Genomic DNA, 18,075 nt, shown 5'->3' with positions numbered 1-18,075 from the left:
AGTTAAAATAAATATATGTATATGAAGTCGGATACGAGCCGATGTGCCTTCCCTTTGTAAGATCAAAATATTTCATTAATTAAAATTTTATTTGGCTATAACTCTGAAACTAATGAAAATACCACATCATATATCGTTAAAAAGCTCTCAATGAGGGCTTATTACTGCAGTTACGAAAAAGTCCAAAATCCAAACGTTTCAAAATTGACACTCCGCTTTATATAGAGGTCTGACTGTATACACATTTTTGGCCCAATCGATTGCAATCAATAGAGGAGCATCTTCCCTATTTGTGAACCACAACTAGATGTTACAACAGTCCTAAATAAAAAATTTCAACATTCTACGGCTAATCGTTTTTGAGTTATGCGAGATACATACGTACGTACAGACGTCACGCTGAAACTAGTCAAAATGGATTCAGGGATGGTCAAAATGGATATTTCCGTTGAAATCTAAAAACCGGGATTTTTCACGATTACAATACTTCCTTTACTTCGTACAAGGAAGTAAAAACGACTCTTTAAATAACTGCTACATTAAATGCGAAGAGGTCCTGTAACAATTATCATAGATCAGTGACCCTCAACCTTTTTAGCTCCACGACTCCCAAAAAGTAAAAAAAATACTTAATGAATATTTCGCGACCCACAACCCAACTCAATAAAACCTAGTTAATACTATATACCTGTGTTGATAGCAAAGGATATGAACGTGAATGTATGAAGTGTGCAAACATGAGCAATTTACAGGTTCCAACTTATGTGTACTTACTTCTTGTAATTTGGTCTGCTTGCATAATATTCACTGTGAGAGCATTATGTTCAAATATGTATATGATACGTTTGAACACGTCGTACTCTCATCAGTATAAAAGAGCTGTAAAGGATTACAGAACGTCAGTCTAGTTTCGAACGCTAGGCGTGAGTTTGGTGCGTTTATTTAAATTCTTAAAACCGTAGTTTCATTGAAAATAATTGAGGTTTCGGTTTTTTAGTGAGCGGTCAAACGGTGTAACTGTTTTTTTTTTTTTCAATTAGATTCTTACGCAAAATGAAAAATTTGTGAAAAAACGAAGCGAGTCATCTACATCTCGTCAATTGATTGGTAAAAAGAAAAGATTTTAGTACAATGATAATTATTTAAATTATGATTTTACCTCATTGGATGGGAAGCCACAGTGCGTTGTTTACTTTCAAGTCTATGTTATTCTATTAATAACTACAGTTTGGGTAGTATGAAGATGCATTTGCGTGAGCTAAAAATTTAGTTGGCAGAGTATTTCCCGGAAGATAAAAATGATTCCTCGAAAAGATGGATGCTGAATCTATTTAGTGAAAACGTTTTTGCAGCTGCTAAGTTACCGGTTGAGATTCCCGACCAGCTGCTCATCGAAATGTCTGCCAATAAAATGTTACAACTACAATTCACACCTGAAGATTTAGGTAAGTTTTAGCTTGTACGGAAATTTAGACAGAAGTATTTATAATATTAATCCCTTTCGCTACGTTCTACCTCTGTGAAAAGGGTTTTACATCTATGGTTGCACTAAAAATTAAATATAGGAATCGTCTTTTATGACTTGAAAGCAATTTGCTTTTGTGTGTTTCTAACATAGACCCACGTATGGAGAAACTTTTAAAAACAAACGCAACCATCTCATTAATTTATTTTCTTTACATGTGTACTTATAAAAGTGAAATTGTTTTTAATAAATTATTTTTTTCTCATTAAATGATTTCAATGTTGTTTAAGTGTAAAGTTGAAGGCTAATTTCGCGACTCCCTTTCATATAACAGCGACCCCCAGGTTGAGAAACGCTATCGTAGACAATCTAACTGTTATTGCAAGCTGCTGCTTATAAGAAAACACTCTGGATAATCTATTGTCTTGAGAGATAATGCCATCTCTTGAGACATAAGCCACTGATAATGACAGATCGTAATATTAGACCACTTCTTATTTTAAAAATAACAATTTATTCGAGATCCAATAAGTTTATTTTATTTATTAAGTCGTATTACAATCATAAAAAAATTTCCTCTACGCTATAGTAAGCTTTACCTCATTATTATGGTCAACTATTGTATTTTATAATAATAATAATAATAGTAATAATAATTATTATGGTTATTATTTCATTGTTATCAAAATTTTCGTTATGCAGTATATCAGTAATACAGACGTATTAATTTTTTTTTAATTTTCTAATTTCATTTCTGTTTGAAACGATTTCTGATTACTTGAAAAATGGGTAATAATAGGAAACAACTGATTCAAAAACTGCCAGATAGGACTAATAAAATTCAATTCACATGGTCGTAAAGTCGAGTTAACTTTAAGAGTAGTCAAAAAGGATTCAGGTTTTTTGAAGATAAATTTTAAAAAAGAAATGAAATTTCCTAGGTTATTAAAAAAAAAGATTTGAAGAATAAATTGAAATCACAGTCGATTTTTTATTGTAATTTTCAAGCGAGTTAAATTTATTCTAGATAAAATGGCAAAGAAGTACGTGACTTGAACCATTTATATTGTAATAAATTTTAAAAACTCATAAATGGATATTAGTCAAATCATCATCTAAAATACCTCCAAATCTGCATTCGGATTTTTACAACACACATAATTGAAAAAATTTATAAAAAAGGTTACGTGAATTATGTTTATGACGTAATAGACACGCGTTAATATAGTCTACTTGTAATAAGAAAATAAACGATAAATACTTCATTATAAATATCTCATACTGAAGAGTTCCACACCAATAATCCTTTTTTATATTTTATGTAACACAGAGTCTCCTCTGACATTCATTTTTTTAATGATTCTGATTAAGAAATATTAACCTAAAGAAGTACAATAGGAAAGGATTAAAATAAAACAAGATAATAATTCTATTTCCATATAACTAACTAAGAAAAGGCCAACCGCATTGTATTTTATACAATTTTTATTAGAAACAGCTTTGTCGTTTTTCCTGAACGAATATTCTAAAGAATTCATAATACACTAGTGGCGTAGTTATGTATCATACAGCACTCCTACATCAATAAAATAACCTCATCATGAAGTAATCATAAATAATTTCATGTCTTAACCACTTGAAAAATAATTTTAATTTTTCTTTCTTTTATTAAACAGAACAATAAATAGATACACACGGAGATACAACATACATGTCACCCTGGGGAGACATTTTCCTCACACACACACACACACACACACACACACACACACACACACACACACCACACACTCACACCTCACACACACACCACACACTCACACACACACAACACACACACACACACACACACACACACACACACACATACACATACACACACACACTACGCCAGTAATATTGCAAGGTCTTAAATAAAATTTGTTATTCGAATGTACACAATACATTATCACTATGCAAATTAATAAATAACACATCACAGTAACACACCTAGCAATTTAGCATCGATATATAATTTTATTAACCGTATTTGTAAAATCATAACTCGAAGTTTTATCTAGGAAAATTCTTTAAAAAAATAAGGAAAACTTATAGCCAGTTTACTTATTTTAAAAGTACTCTTACTAAAAAACATGTTTTTAAAATATTACAAAATGAAATAGCCATTTTTTTTTCTCAATAACAATTATAATTACAATCGGCTCTCCTGCGGAGCCATAAGTAAGTTTCATGACAAAAGCACATGATAAGAAGGTCCTTAAGGAACCCCCAAAATAAATAGTACACAATAAACAGTTGTAAGCAAACTTAAAGTCAAATATGAAATTTCAAGCTCAGACATAAATCATAAACCAATAATTTCAGGACCATACAGTCCACAAAACAAACATTAATAACAAATAAAAAAGAGAAAGGAAGAGAAGTAACAAGAAATTAGATACGACACCACTAAACTTGACGGTGTTAGATTCCAAACTGTCACGCAGACCCTAAGTCGAGTACATGGGTTCGTTTCAACCGTCGGACGTCTGTGCTGTTATCGAGTAGATTAATTGCAAAGTAGTTTACATGATTCTCAAGCCTCCGCAGCCATTTTTTTTTAACTTCCGCAAAAATTTGCAATAATAAAATTATCTTTCAGTTATTCTTTATGTTACATTTAGTTGACAACGCCAACATACTTGCTTTGGCACCGACTTCAAAAGTTGAAATTTAAAGAACTGAGAAACCTGTTATGAATTTGGATTTTAGGGTAGATTTTTTCAGGTGATTTTATTTTTTTTTAAATTGTTTTCTGAAGTGTTTATCTAATTTTACATATTATAATTATATTTTTGTCTGAAATTTTAGTTAACATACGAAAATTCATGTATGAAAAAAATCTCCTCCTAAGAAACGCACAGCTAGGAAATTTATATCTGGTTAAAAATTTAAAAAAAGTAACGCGAAGAACCGACGTAAATTCTCTCCTGTCTTTAGATAATATTTAATCCATTACTTCACTAGTAAACATATCCGGGTAATTAAAGTAACATCTCTTTAAAAAATTCCTTTCGGCACGCCAGAAGGCGGAGGTACATTTCACCGGTGCTAAGCAGGGAATAAAAAGGATTTCCACCTTAAAGTTAACAAAAACTTCAAATTTACTCAATTCGACAATGGTTGCATGTGAAAAAAAGTTTCACATGTTTAGCATATGACAAACCCCATCTTCATATAATTCCAGCAACATTTTGGTAATCACCTGCTATAAGAGTTGGTCATATAAAAAATTGTTCAACAAAAGTTTTAGGTAATGTTTAGAGGACTAACGACCACTTTAAACCGATTCGCTACTGTGTCTATTAAGGGAGGTATGATTCTTTTTTGTCTTCGAAACGCCATTTTTTCAACCCCCTATGCCAATGGTTGGTGATATCAAAAAAATTTACCTAGATAAGTTTTAGTCCCTTATCGAAAGAATAGTAGGAACTTTAAACGAGTTCGATATTTTATTTAATAGGAAAGTTATAGCGACATTTTGTTTTTTCGAAAAAGCCCTTCCCATTTCCACCTCCATGGTCCGATTCTGACCGTTAACAAACTCTAACGAGATTTTGGGATGAGTTATTTTTAAGGAACAATTTGAAACTAGTTGGGGCAAAATTACGGCAGTTATCGTGTTCACAAGAAAATGAAATATATATATATATATATATGTATATATATATATATAAAAGTGTATATAAACTTTTGAACTGATGATGGTTTTGGGTCTGAGGATGTGAAACGCGAAGATATGTTGAAATTTTCCGGAAGTCGAATCATGGTACCCATTACAATAAGTAGCTTTCTTATGAAATCTACCTAAAAGGTAAAAAATCCGACATATGTATCTATTCAATTATAATTTGACTTGTTTCAGAAAAGTATTTTATGAAACATTATTAATAAAATTTATTAATAAATTATAAAATAATATATATTATTATAATATTATATAATATAATAAATATATATTATATTATAATTAATATATATATATATATATATATATATATATTTATTATTTTATTATTATTACAATTTATTATACTTTTACTTCATTAAAAGAAAACACATTAGATTAGACAAAACGTTCAATAATGTTCAGTATATTAAATCTTATAAATTTCGTAATCGACTACCTCTCTATTTTTCTGTTAACCTCCGGAACCACCGTAAGGCATTACTTTAGAGTATGAATGAGGATAATATATGAATGTAAATGTAATCTTGTTCAGCCCCAGGTCGATCATTCCTGAGATGTTTGACTACCTCGGAGTCAAATAAATGTGTACAATGAATTGCAAAAAGCCTTTGATGAGGACAATCATAAGATTCTTTTAAGTAAAACTCGTTAAATGATTTTAAAATAAATTTGTACGATTGATAACATAATATAAAAGACAACTTCTTTCTTTTTTTTTTTAAGTCTAGGTTTATTTACAATCAGGGAAATTTGTGTAAACCTTGAGTAAATTGGATCATACTCGCAATCACATGATAAGGAATTCCCAACGGAACTCCTCAGAAATTACATACTAGTATTACAAAGAACTTTCGTGGCAAACATCACATAGTACGCTAATTATGAACAATATTTAACACCTAACAGTAGAACAAGAGAAAAACAAAGTAAAAGAAGTCATAAATATCAAGAAAAACGATGAAACAGTAGGAAGAAAAGGAAAAAGAAAAAAATATGCAATAAATTTGAAAATAAAAATCGAGAAGATAACGCGCAGTACTCACAGCTGAAGTTACAATTAAAAAACTAGTCACTAAGCCCCACATTTAGCCGTTTTAATCTTTTAACGTCATCCTCGTTGTCTAGCAGATTCACGGCTAAGTGATTCATGTGGATAATATGTTTCATAAATGGTTTATTTCTGAGTAATTTGAGATTTATCCCTTAAGGATAAAATTTCTGTTGCATTCTATTTTTAATAATTTTATTAATAATATTGGAAGCAACCTTAAAAACGTTTTCAGAAATTTTATCTCTTTTAAACTGTGAACAGTTGCAGAGTGACATTGTGATTTTAAGATGGAGTAAAGAAAGTAAATTAAATTTTAATATCGAAAAAAAAATTTTTGTTAATTTCACAAGACAAAAAACAGTTGATTTGATTTTATATGATTTTTCAATTTATGTAAAACGGTAAATTTCAATAGCAGATTTAGGTATTAATTTTAATAACAAACTGGACTTTAATGACTACTATTATTTCCATCTTTAGAAATTAATATCGAATACAAAGCTTTGTAATGAGATGAATATGACAATTTGCTTTGCTGAATCCTCCTAAAGCTTAATATAATTATGGTAATTGTTAAGTGTAAGAAGAAGTTTGGTATAGAGATTTAACATTTCTATTTTTTAAATATATCCCTAAAATTTACGAAACGTTCATACGATTCTTTCATTTTCAGTCAATTGGTATTTAAAATAATTATTATTTATTTTCAGTCTTTAAAGAAGAAAAGAGAAATTTATAAATTCTCATGTCTCACCATTTACTACTACTCGGTTGAGTCGATTTATTTATTTTTTTGGTTGATTAACTACAAGACGCTAGCTCTGAAACTTTTACGTGAAATATTAAATTTTGTACGAATAAAAAGTGCCATGGCTGACTGGGATTCGAACCTAGGACCTCCAGATGAAAGTCGTGACGCTACCACTCCGCCACGGAGATCGGCATTATTTTTTAGTTTCATATCCAGAATAAATGAAAGAAAAACATTGAATGTAATTTTAACATTGAATATAATTGATTATAATTTGCTAAACGTCGTGCCTCGTTAGGTGTCGAGCCTCGTTAAGTTTGATTAATTTGTTATAAAATAATTGTTTATTATTCATTAATCACGTTGAGTTGTAGTATCTGTGTTCTCATATAATTTTTTTTTATATTTTCATGTTTTTATTTATAAATAATTGGTATCGTTTGTAGTTTATAATTGTTATTCTTTACAGTTGTTAATTACATTTTTTCTTAATAAAATTGTATTTGTTGTAATCAAGTTTAAGTTAAATAAAGTTCTAAGTTTTAATTTTCATTCTATGCTTTTATTTTCTTATATTTTATTTCAATTGCTATTATTATTTTGATATCTCCAATAATTATAGTACGATAATGGATGGATCACTGTAAACAAATTAACTGCTACTGAGTGCGTAAACTAAGGCTCTTTGAATGCGGGAAATTTGTTTTTTTACCTTAAATGTTCAGTCCAAATACCAATGGAAAAGCTATATATATAGCATATAGTATAAGATATACTTTCAAGATATACTTTTTTAAGATATACTCGTATATCTTAAAAACCTTCAAATGGCCAAGTAGCCAACATAGTTTTACGTTAAAAAAAAAGCTGAAATATAATACTCGTACGTGCTAGCATTGATTATCAGTGAAAAAAATGATACATGAAAAACGTGAAAAAAAAATTGATATTTTAATCAATATTTCAATATGCAATAAAATATAGTTTTTTCGATTTCTGTGAAAGTTTTTTTTAATGAAAAAAAAGCATGTATTTATGTACTGAGCTTATATAAGGTGGGGTTATGTTTGCAAAATTTTGAGAAAATTTATCCAAAAAACTATCTATTCCACCCCCTGAAGATATTACTAACTGAAATATTAGCCCTGGAGATATTACTCCCAAATCTTTACTAAAAAACTGCCTCATATTCACAAGACTGTGTGCCAAATTTCGTCAAAATCAGTTTATCCCGACAAAAGTTATTAAGCTTCACACGCTAATGCACGTACATTGTTTTTTTTTGAGGTCCTTGGGTCATAAAACGTCGAGAAATGTAAAAAAACCCACATCCCATTTTTTAACTGGTTACAGTACTTAATACCATACTTTAATAACAGCAGTAAAAGATCAGTGTAAACTAATAAATAAAAAGTAGCAAACTTTAAAAATAATAACTTACGTCATTAAATTTAATATATATATATATTTATATTTATAAATGCAAAAGTTTGTTTCTTTGTTTGTTGGAAGCGGCATCAAGCGAGAATCAACCGACCAATGGCTTTCAAATTTTCAGGATACGTTTGTGCTATCTCAAGGAAGAATTTAAGCCACAGATCGAGGCACTAGAACCCTTCGGGGGCTTAAGATATTAAAAATATTTATTAAAGAGACAAAGATTAATCCTTTTTACTTCATTATATTTCTATCAAATATAATGAAATAAAATGATTCCTTTTTCTTTAAGGAATATCTGTAAAATTTTTATTATTCTCACAACCATAAGGATAAAGAACGCTCTAGGGACCTAGGCGGCGGAGCCTCCTGACCGGTTTATATATATATATATATATGTTTTATTTTTTTTAGTTGCCTAACTGACCTTGTAACCATGCCAATTAAATATATACCACTGTCTTATGATTCTGATGATAAAATGATGAATATACCGAAGCAGTAAATTAAAATAATGTAAGTTATTTTCTTTTCATACACAAAAATGAGAAAACAAGCACTTTCGAGTCTCTTGTCTTCATTTTCGGTTACTTGCTGATAAATAAATATCACATATCACTAAAAAAATATATTGTTCAAATAACTAGCATTAGTATAATCATATTACATCTAATGTACGCGTTGTTATTATACCGTTTACCACCGCAGGTAGGAGTACACCTTTATCTCTGTTTATCTCTGTCAAGCGTACTGTACCATTAACCTTCGTAGTTGATAATGTTGTAATTATGACATTTAAGAAAAATATTTCTTTTCAGATATTGTATAATTATGTTTCATTAAATGTTATTTTTAATAATTATATATTTTCTTGTTCAGCTCATGAAAATAAATATTTGCTAATTTTTGTAGATTTCAAAAAATAGATTCCTAATGAAAATCTGTATATTATTCTTTTTTGAAGAAGTTCGATAAAAGAAAAATTTGTTCAAAACAGTCCGAAAGTACAGTGAGAAAAAATTAGATATTAAATGATTAATAAGACATATTAATTTTTTTCCATTTTATACGAGCTTATACGAAGGAAACTTGTATTCTTACCTTGTTTATGAAAGCCGAATTTTATAAATGAAATAAGTTTATAAACATTGGCAGAAAAGTGATAGAAAAAAATGATTTTATATATAGAAAAGTGAGAAATAATTTAAATCTTATTAAAGTAAATTTACTTTTATCTGAATGAGATAAAAAAAGTACAATAATAAAGAATTTAATTAATATCCTACCGGAAACAAAATAATACATTTTTAAAGTAATTATTGTAAATAATTATTTTAAAATCAGTTCAAAGTTGCTTTTAAAAAATGTTATTTCATCAAACTTAAAAAAAAAAATATTTTTTTATTTTACGGGAGCTCAGGTAAAATAAAGTCTAACACTACCTGTTCAAATTAATCTTAATAGTAAATCTAAACTTGTGACAATGTACCCATGTGCATGCAAGTATTTATTTTTTTATTAATATGTTTGTATGTATGTAGATGTAAATATTTTTTTTAAAAATGATTGAGTAACTAATACAGCTGTCATAATTTGAAAATATTTTTCATTCAGATTTTAGTATAGTAAAATTATATTATGAACAATTTTTTTTTTTAACTCTTAATATTTAACAATATTGAATTAATACAAATAAAATATTTTTTTTTTCATATTATTCACAATAGAAATAATGATTTTAACAAAAAATCGATGTGGAATTGATCCCAATGAGTTTTCAAAAGTGACAAGAAATTGCGTAAAAATATCACATAAACTAGAAAAAAAACTTTTTTCAAAAATCATAAAGTGTATATATTGACTTCTGATCTACGAAGATATCAAATAATATATACACCAGAAAAAACAATTTTTTTTTTTTCAGTGCAGTAAAATTAAACATTTTTTTATGAAATTTTATAATAATTTACATATGCGTTACTTACGATCATAAATATTTAATTTTGATTAGCCTTTTTGAACAGCCATTTAGTTTTGAAGGATTAAAAAAAAGATAAAAAAAGTAAATCAAGAAAATTAATGCAAAACATAATATCACCTGAATGGTATGATTAATACGATTGCATATTATATCATTAACACAGTCTTGTTAACCGTTGTTATACTTTAAAAAACATAAATTTAATTTTGTTAAATAAAATATTAAAATCATATTTGATCTTTTTGGTAGATTACATAAGAAAGCTACTTACTGTAATAGTACCATGATTCAACTTCCGAAAAATTGGGAAATATCTTCGCGTTTCACTTTCCCCAGACCCCAAAACCACCGTCAGTTTAAAAGTTTATATAAACATTTATATCGTATATATTTCTATATATTTCACTTTCTTGTCGTCACGATAACTACTGTAATTTTGCGCCATTCACTTTCAAATTGATACATAAAATATAACGATCCAAAATCTCGGTCGAGTTCGTTAATGGAAAAAATCGGACCATGCGGGTGGAAATCGGGGGATTTTTCGAAAAAAACCAAATATCGCTATAACTTTCTTATTAAGTAAAATATAGAATTCGTTTAAAAATCTTACTATTCTTTGAATAAGGGCCTAAAACTTATTCAAGTAATTTTTTTATATCCCCAACCATTGGTCCAGGGGGTTGAAAAATGGGATTTCGAAGACAAAAAATAATCATATCTCCCTTAATAGGCACAGTATCAAATCGGGTTAAAGTAGTCGTTAGTCCTTTAAACATTACCTAAAACGTTTTTCTGAAACAATTTTTGATATAACCAACCCTTAAGGCAAGGGATGACCAAAGTATTGCTGGAATTGGAAGAAGATTGGGCTTGTCGTATGATAAACATGTGAAACTTTTTTCACATGCAACTACTGTCGTAGTGAGTAAATTTAAAGTTTTTCTTAACTTTAAGGTGGAAATTTTTTTATTCCCTACTTAACACCGGTGAAATCTACGTCCGCCTTCCGGCATGTCGAAAGGGATTTTTTTTCTAAATACAAACGTGATCACACCAGAATGATAATTGTTTTTTTTTTAATTACATTAAAAAAAATAAATAGATTATGTCATTTTGGGGGTAAATGATATAGATTAGATAATATTTTAACCTCACATAACTAATAATTTGGAAATTTTTGAAAAATGAAAGCAAAACGAGAACATCAATAGTATTTTTGTTTAAAAGATATATGATTTTCAAAATTACCTAACAACATAAGTATTTTTTTTAAAATAGAATTTTAACAGTATACGCATACTCTGAATTTTTATAAAGTACTAACATTTAAAATATAATTATTATATTGAAATATAAAGACTTGATGAAAATAAAAGACAATCCTCATGTAGTAAAACTTAAACAGTTAATAAAAAAAAAATTAGATGTGGAAGGATGAATTTAATAAAAAGGACAAACAATTAAAAAACCCATTAATTAAAATGATTAAGCAGAATTTCATATATATAAGAAAATTTACTTGTTTAACAATACAAAGGTGTGTTTGTTAATTAATTATATTTCGTATTATATTAATAAATTATATATTATTATATTATATATATATATAAGTATATATATATAATATAATATAATATAATTTAATCATGTATTTTTGTTATTTTACAGGCTATTTGTTAACAATTATAAAGAAAGGTCTTATTTTAATTTTAAATTGATATTTTAATGTACCTTAAACATCAATTTTATAAATATACAGAATGTTTCTAAAACGGTGGGTTGACTATACTTTTTCGGATTCTGCTTGTAAAACTAAACATAAAATAACCTTTAAAAAAATGGCAATTTCTCCTTCGTTCTCCTCCAATCCGCCATTGTGTTAAATAATGACGAATTTTTTTATATAATATAAATATAAAAATGTATATTTAAAGTTCGGATAGAGGAATTACATTAACATTTTGGTAAGCGTCTGGTAATAAAGTTTTAAAAATTAGAAAAAAATCAGGAATTAAATACCTTCACAAATTACAAAATGTCGGCCATTTATATTTCAATCCGTTATATCTTCATAAATATAAGTTTTATCAAAATGTTGTTATTCCTAAAATATTAGGCCCTTTATTTTGAACAAATTTACATTTTATTTTTTTAAATTGGTTCACAAATAGTTATGGCAGAAAATTGATGTAATTTTATGTCTGTTTTCATGTCGTTCACTTTATGTTCAATTAAATTAAATATTTGTTTTTTTTATTTATTGTTAATTCTAGTATTGTAAATTAGTCGCAAATTAAGTAATATTTTTAAAAGCTTTTATTTAACTCGCTTTAGGAATAATCAAATCTTGCAACTGCTATATCTTTTGATCAATCGTATGAAAATCAATGAAATTTGGTACCCGTATGTAACTTCGATGACAATACAGCACTACGGTGTCGGAATTTGATATAACCCACCCCCACGACCCCACGCGCTACCCCTACGCTAAATTCATGTATTTAGTTGAAAATTTTAATTTCTCATGAACTATCGTCAAAATTATTGAAATTTGGTACACGTATGTAACTTCGATATGTAAAAATAAATATTTTTACTTTTTAGTCTTAATAAACAAAAAACATGAACAAAAAATAATATTCAGATGTAAATATTAGTAAGAATGTTTTTTTTTTTTTGGATGTAAAAAGTTTATTCTTTATTAAGACTAAAAAGTAAAAATTCAAAAAAAAAAAAAAATTCAAAAAACAAAAAAAATTACAAAAATATATTTGATAACATATAAAAAAATTATTTTTTAAGCTAATATTTATATTAACATTAATAATAAAAAATAAAAAAAATTAGAAAAACCCTCTAAAAAGTAAAAAATAAGAATTAAATCAAATTGAAAATTTTAAACAAAAAAATATAATATATTAACAAATAGAAAAATTCATTAAAAAGTAAAAAATAAATTATATAAATATCTAATAAATAAAAAATAAATAAGTGTAATAATTATTACATTTTAAAATTAAAAGTAATCAAAATATTTAGTTAAATAAAAGCGAGGTACAGTTTTAATAACAATCTTTTCGAATAAGTATTTATAGACATCTATTTTAAAATATATTTTTTGTTTAATGAGGTTGTGAGTATATGTATATACTTTATTTATCTGTAATAAAATAACTCAAGTTTTAATTCTTTGATGGTTCAAATTTGCACCGAGATGACCTTTAAGGGTTAATAAGATTAATAATAAAAATTAAATTTAGAAATCTTGCACAAAGTTATTAAATTTTGACGTAATCTGAAAAATTATTAATTATTATCATTATTATAATTGTAATCGTAATTATGAATTTATTAAATAACAATTCATAATTAATTAAAATGAAACTTTTAGCGGAAAGAATGCGTTCAATTTGGCTTAGATTACAAGCAGAATTCGAGGATGAACTTCAACTATGTATATACTTTTAATTTTAAAATTTAATAATTATTACATTTATATATTTTTTATTTATTGGTTATTTATTTATAATTTATTTTTTACTTTTCAGTGCATTTTTATAATTGTTAATATATTATATTTTTTTGTTTAAAATTCTCAATTTGATTTAATTCTTATTTTTTACTTTTTAGAGAGTTTTTCTAATTTGTTTCCTTTTTTTATTAATGTTAATATTAATATTAGTTAAATAAAAGCTTTTTTAAAAAATAATTTTTATATGTAATCAAATACATTATTTTCATTTTTTTTTTGTTTTTTTTTTTAAATTTATAAAACAAATTTTTAAGGGTAAGGAAGAAAAAAAACATTAATTTAACATAGTAGGTTACACAATGATGTAGATTATTGTTACACTTGATTCAAATTTTATAAATAGAACTTGATTTTTTATTGTTAAATAGGTATACGATAGTAAATTATTATATTATACGTAAAAGATTTTTGTTTACATATTACAATAATAAAGAATATTAATAAAAAAGTTAATAAAACCGAAATTATTTAACACTCCTTTTCAATTTAGGAGTATCAAAATTATAAAACAGTTTAAAACCTATCCATCAATAAGCAAGGTTGGCTTTTTGAAAAATATTAATAACGTGCATAGACTCGAACTGAGCCATGCTCTTTTAATGAATTTTAGTGAAACAAACCCATTGATTGATTATATGGGTATACAAATAGTTTCACCAATATAAAATTTCTGAGTTCGTTAAGTAACAAATATTATAATTAAGACTGACCCCGTGATATTGTGTAATGTTTATCAAAATTAACACATTTAAGATAGGTATCATAATCTACTTGTTCTAAGCGAAGTGATAGAGATATACAAAAAAAAGCTTAAAAAGGAAAATGAGGAGTTAATGTTTACTTTTTGCTGTCATCCTTAAGCCGAATTTATTATTATATATTGGCCCACCAAAATACTGGTACAGAAAATATAAAGCCCGAAATTCATTTTATTCACCATACAGTACTGATTGTGTGGTAATGAACACCATTACTCACAAGGAAAGCAACCCTGGGCAGTAGCTACATTACCTCAGGTTCTTTATTAAAATTATAGACAGAAAATAAGGCGCTAAATTAAAAAATATTCCATTTTTTGGGAAATAACACATTATATACATTGATTATATTTAGTAGCGAAAACCTTAGTCATCCGAATCAAATGCAAGATTAAATAAAGAGATTATTAGTACCAGATACGGTGATTAAGTGTATATATAAATTTCCTTAGACTAATTAGGTTTTTATTTTATAATAATACCTAATAGAGGTCCCAGAGGTAAAAAAATAAAAAAATTAGTTTTTGTGAAATTCATTTAAAAAAGGATTATTTGGAAGATATTATTAAGAGAATTATTTATATAAATTTACATAATACGATAATAATTTTGAAATAATTCAACCAAACATAATTTTCTTAACAGGAGCTTCATGTCTTTTCACAATATGGTTCTCTAAAGATTGGTGATGAGAACAAGGTGGAAGTATGGTAATACTGAAATACACATTTTAATTATGTATTTAATGGTAATGTATGCTACTGAAAAGGAAAGGAACTGATCATATTATATGGTAATTCTTAAGTTTATGTACTACTTCAGTGTTTCGTTTTATATGTATAACAATTATAATACAAACGTCAATTATTAATAAAATAAAAAATTATTATGAAAATTAAAATAGCTATTTTGTTGTATAATAAAATAATATTATTTATGATTAATTTTATATAAATAAATAATTAATAAATAAATACAACCAACCTCTAACAAAAAAAATTAAAAAAACAATGAATTAACGGTTACATAATATTGTATATTATTATTATAATATATATATATACATTATAATTTTATAATATATATTTATTATATTTAATTTATATATTTATAATATAATATATATTATTATTATAATCATTTAAAATGTAAGATGAATTAAATATTAATACTATGTTTGTTTTAATAAATGTTTAGTTCGATTTTTAAAAAAACTTCTATTCAGTGGTTCCTAAACTTTTGAGTCGCGCCTCGCTTTTTCAATTAAAATTTTTCAATGGTGCTCGTCTACCCTAAGTAAAGGTATGATTACTCGTAAGAGATAAAAATAAATAAAACTCGTGTATCTTTAATAGTTTTTTACGTTATTAACATTAAATTAATAATTATAAATATCTTGGTTCAATTAATTAGAAACTTTTATAATATTTCGCGGCGCCTTTGTGAAGAGGCCAAAGCGCATAGTTTGGGAATCACTGCTTCTATTACTTTATTAGATAATAAATTGCTTCTATTACTAGAAGCATTACTAGATAATAAACTGCTTCTATTACTTTATAATAATAAATTAATTATAATTTATGTTTTTTTTTTTTGGTCTTCAGTCATTTGACTGGTTTGATTCAGCTCTCCAAGATTCCCTATCTAGTGCTAGTCGTTTCATTTCGGTATACCCCCTACATCCTACATCCCTAACAATTTGTTTTACATATTTATGTTATAATTAATAAAATTATTAAATTAATATATTTAAAGAAAAACTATCTGAATTAAATATATATATTGATTATTACAAATTTAATTATATATATATATATAATTATATATTTATATAATTTATTATATATATATACTAATAAAATAAATAATCTTTAAAATAGAATAATTATTGATGAAATATTAATTTTAATAAGTAAACGAATTGTAAGACAAAAAAATTAATTAAAATTAAGTATTTATAAAATGATATTTACAAAATAGATTTACTTACAAATTTTAAATGATAGACTTCGTTATCAGTAATAATAGAAAAAAATTAAAGCTATAATAAGAAACCAAAAACAATAAACGTTAATTCATCTACAACGCTCGATTGTTACCGATGAACTGACGAAGGGTTCTGAATGTGCAAGAGATGTCTTACACACTTACACCTTTACACTGTGTATGTGCAAGCTTACGGGATGGAAGGGAGACGCTATTGCGACACCCAAGGTCATCCAACCCCAGCAGTGTTGTAGCAACTGTAGTGGTAGTGGTAGTAGTAGTAGTTCTCTGTAGGTTATTATATATATATATATATATATGTTTGAAAGTGTATGTATGTGTTATTATTGTAAACACATTAAAATACGCAAGTTTAAAGGTGGACAGAGTGATATTATAATTCATTCATTCATTTATTATCATATACAATGTTTAGAGACCACAAAGAAGTAAATTTTATTTAGGAATCTTTATAAAGAAATGTCTACTATATTACATCTGCTTTACTGTATTATTTTTTTCTTTTTAAAAACACATTGATATTTTTAATTAAAAAATTAAAATATTTTCCATTAACATAAAAAGGTCATTTAGATCACGACTCATAAAATACGGTAATTAATAAATTCTTTAACATAGAACAAGAACATAATCGTACAAAACAAATTTTGGTACCGCTCTATTATACGAGCACCATTATAAAATTTTTCTTCTGTTGAAATATAATATTAACAAACGTGAATGAAAGCAACCTTCAAACTCTCCTTGATAACGTTGTTTAAATGGAATATCCACTAATAAAGACCGTTCTTGTCTGAACATCTACTATGGGACCTTCTTTTATGTACGAAATTAATAAATATTTCTCAAAAGAAGAGTCATTAATATCTTTTCCAATTATATATCGAAAAGGTATTTACAAAAAAAAAAAATAACATTTAACTATTTTGGTCGGTGCATGGTCAAATATGAGGATAAAAAATTCTTCATATAGTGTAGTAGTTCAAGGTTAATTTACCAGTATGAATTGAATGTAAGTTAGAGTCGAGATAACGTATGAAAGTTTTTTATAATATTACATGATTATTGGAATAAAAGAGCCAATCTTCACAAAATAGCTATCTACTTTATACAGAGAAATAAGTTTATAACTATCTTGTTCATAATTTTTGAGTTATTTATGTCCCTCATGAAGAATAAATAATTAATCGTAATCATTTTTTTCATATCAAATATGAAAACCAAACCGTTTTTGATGACCTGATTGACATACAATCACAAAAATAGCATATCCATTTTTAATAATAAGAAATATTATGTAACTATAATATGATAATTTAAGTCTAATCTTTATGAACTCAGTACTACCATAAATATATCA

The 18,075-nt window shown here is 26.3% G+C and overlaps 1 protein-coding gene across 2 annotated transcripts in view; it reads right to left on the bottom strand.

Annotated features, from left to right (window-relative positions):
• Positions 1-16,858, bottom strand: part of LOC142329011 (ABC transporter G family member 23-like) — a 198,843-nt gene extending 181,985 nt beyond the window's left edge. For both annotated transcript variants that reach the window (XM_075373254.1, XM_075373253.1), the window contains exon 1: positions 16,699-16,858. The gene's annotated coding sequence lies outside the window, so the exon portion shown is untranslated. The remainder of the gene's footprint in view (positions 1-16,698) is intronic.
• Between the last annotated feature and the right edge of the window lie 1,217 nt (positions 16,859-18,075).

This window comes from Lycorma delicatula, chromosome 8 (genome assembly GCF_047948215.1).
Source record: "Lycorma delicatula isolate Av1 chromosome 8, ASM4794821v1, whole genome shotgun sequence".
Lineage (NCBI taxonomy): Eukaryota > Metazoa > Arthropoda > Insecta > Hemiptera > Fulgoridae > Lycorma > Lycorma delicatula.
The sequence above is the reverse complement of the archived record's forward strand: the minus strand, read 5'-3'. Positions and strand labels throughout refer to the sequence as shown.